This window comes from Salvia hispanica, chromosome 6 (genome assembly GCF_029641045.1).
Source record: "Salvia hispanica isolate PSC_SH4W2 chromosome 6, Shi_PSC_v1, whole genome shotgun sequence".
NCBI lineage: Eukaryota > Viridiplantae > Streptophyta > Magnoliopsida > Lamiales > Lamiaceae > Salvia > Salvia hispanica.
Window position 1 is genome coordinate 17,916,162 of NC_142697.1, and position 2,763 is coordinate 17,918,924.

General features: G+C 31.0%; 1 long non-coding RNA gene across 1 annotated transcript; it reads right to left on the reverse strand.

Annotated features, from left to right (window-relative positions):
- Nucleotides 1-673: 673 nt before the first annotated feature.
- LOC125207930 (uncharacterized) lies at nucleotides 674-2,362 on the reverse strand. The gene is made up of 3 exons (XR_016132659.1): nucleotides 2,187-2,362; nucleotides 1,751-2,105; nucleotides 674-954 (listed from the first exon to the last, which is right to left on the reverse strand). It is a non-coding gene; the product is annotated as an uncharacterized LOC125207930 (long non-coding RNA).
- Nucleotides 2,363-2,763: the final 401 nt, after the last annotated feature.

Sequence of the window (2,763 nt, forward strand, 5' to 3'; positions counted from 1 at the left end):
ACATAAAACTAATCCTATGCATTGATTTTTGCTATCTGATGGTTGATTTTAACGCCACATGGAATTAATCTAATTATTAAAAAAACCCGAAAAGGGCATATATGGGAGATGAATTTTTTGAACGGTTATCGGTTTCCATGATTCTCTCCACCATAAGGAAATTATAATCTTTGATTTATTTTCCTTTATTGAAACTTATATCTTAAAAAACTCGTATCTTTGATTTATTTTGGTAAAATTAATGTCGGCCTCTACCGTCCATAGACAATATTTAAGTAATATTTTTACCAAATTTTCCTTTATTGAAACTTATATCTTAAAAAACTTGTATCTTTGATTTATTTTGGTAAAATTAATGTCGGCCTCTACCGTCCATAGACAATATTTAAGTAATATTTTTACCAAATTTAATCACCTATCTTATTTTTAATAATCGTATTCCACAATCCACATAGAAAGGATGATATGATTTCTTTTTCTTAATTATTTATAAGAATTTTCCTTATTCATTTCATTCTTCGTGATTTGCAGCATTCTTATACGAATATTTAATTAAATTATACACAAATTATGCATCTAATTTTAGGCAGTAACATTGTGATTATATTATTGATCCATTAGTGTTGTTTTTATCACAATCTTTCTTATGCATGAATCACCAAGAATTTTATAGTTTATTTATAATGTACAATTTGTGTTTGTGTAATGTAAATAACATGGGTCACAGACAACTCAAAAGGTTGCAGTAATTAATGTACGAATAAAATCATTTGATGTATGTATAAACACGAACTTTGATATCTAAGTTGGTACTATGCCCTAGCCCTAGTGATATCTTAACTCTACGGGATGAGAACTAAGTTCAGTCCTCCATTTCTTCTCGCCTTTCTTGCCACAACCGGTGCGCTAATGCAATGGGCATGTCATCGTAACCGACTCTAGGCCTCCTTGTACCTATTAAGAAATATATACATTGATTCGTTTAAACGTTAATATAATGTACTTTCTCAAAGCATATAATGTAACTTAGCAAACAAACTAATGTCCGATAGTATACTACAATATTGAATAATGTAGCACATCAATAACAAATAATGTAAATAACATCATGAATAATGTAACCTGAATATGTGTAATAATATAACAAAGACTACTACAACATAGAGTAATGTATCACAGTAGTAGAAAATAATGTACTCATTTGCTTAAATAATGTTTCAAATATTAATATAAGCATATAATGTACTTACACGAAGCATATAATGTAACTTAGCAAGCGAACTAATCACACACAACATATTATACCACTGAATAATGTAGTCATAATGTAAATAACATTTTGAATAATGTAAACTAATATGTGTAATAATACAACAAAGACTGCTACAATATAGAGTAATGTATCAGTAGTAGCACATAATGTACCCATTTGCCTAAGTAATGTTTCTAAGACTAAGGTAAGCATATAATGTACTTTCACGAAGCATATAATGTAACTTACATACGATAACACATAATAATGTAGCACATCAGTTGCAAATAATGTAAATATTACACTAAATAATGTAACCTAATATGTGTAAAAATACAACATACAACACAGAGTAATGTATCACAATAGCAACAATAATGTACCAATTGCAAAGATCAGTCACTTTTCTAACCATTTGACTTGAGAAGGAAAAAGTACTAAAAAGGAACAAACAAGTTTAATTACAAGAAATATTGGGAGGTATGATGCATCACTTACTTTTCTATATAGATGTGTTTTAATCTCCCAAATTTTGAACATTCCTCCTGGACGTCTTCCTTTATATCAATATCAAAATCTGGCTCGATTGCGGTAAAATTTAGTTTGAATATTATCCAGAATGTTTAAAAAAAATTCCAAAACAACCATAATGCGGCATATATAATTCTTCCCACCGCATAACTCTGAATTAGGATCAAACATGTTCGACAATAATAAATATTCACCGAGAACACCAATTGTATCTACAAGTGGAACCGTACGAGCAGGCATAGGAAAAGCTAATAGACAAGGAAGCATCTGACCAGTGGCATGTCCAAAAGCTTATGCTACTGATGAACCACTGATACTGATACTGCAGTACACGAAAATTGTGTATAAGAATTAAGTAATAACATAAATCCTAGAAAACAGTATGAAACCAAAAGATATTAACCTTGAAACAGTTCCGGTGTAGTCCAGTTTCTGCATCTAACCAGTGGCCTCGTCGTCGGGGATTGAATTGACTTTTACTGGAGGCTATTCGACTTCTGAGCGGCGATTAGGGTTTTTTGGAAGAAGAAGTGAGGGAGAAGCGATGTGAGAGAGATTTGATTGTGAGATAGTGGGCAATGTATCGGTGCAATTAATCTCCCTAAAATCAGGGATATGCAATTTTAAAACTGATTGATATTTGTGTGTGATTCCGATTTTACCCTTTTAATGTACAAAACAAGTAGAATAATGTAGTGCGGTCCTTTTAATCAGAACCATCAAATGTATACATCCAATGGCTGATATTAGTGTTAAGTTTAAGTATAAGGGGGTGTAAAGACTTTAATGCTCCATATATATATATATATATATAGAGAGAGAGAGAGAGAGAGTTGTGATCAATGTCGAATCAATTTTAAAGACCGAACTAGAGACTAAATCTGGGCCATTAGATCTAGTTTTTTTTAAAAAGATGTGCTGCTGTGAAATTTTTTTCGGCTTCATTTTACTTCATTATATAGGTTTATTACTTCATTCTA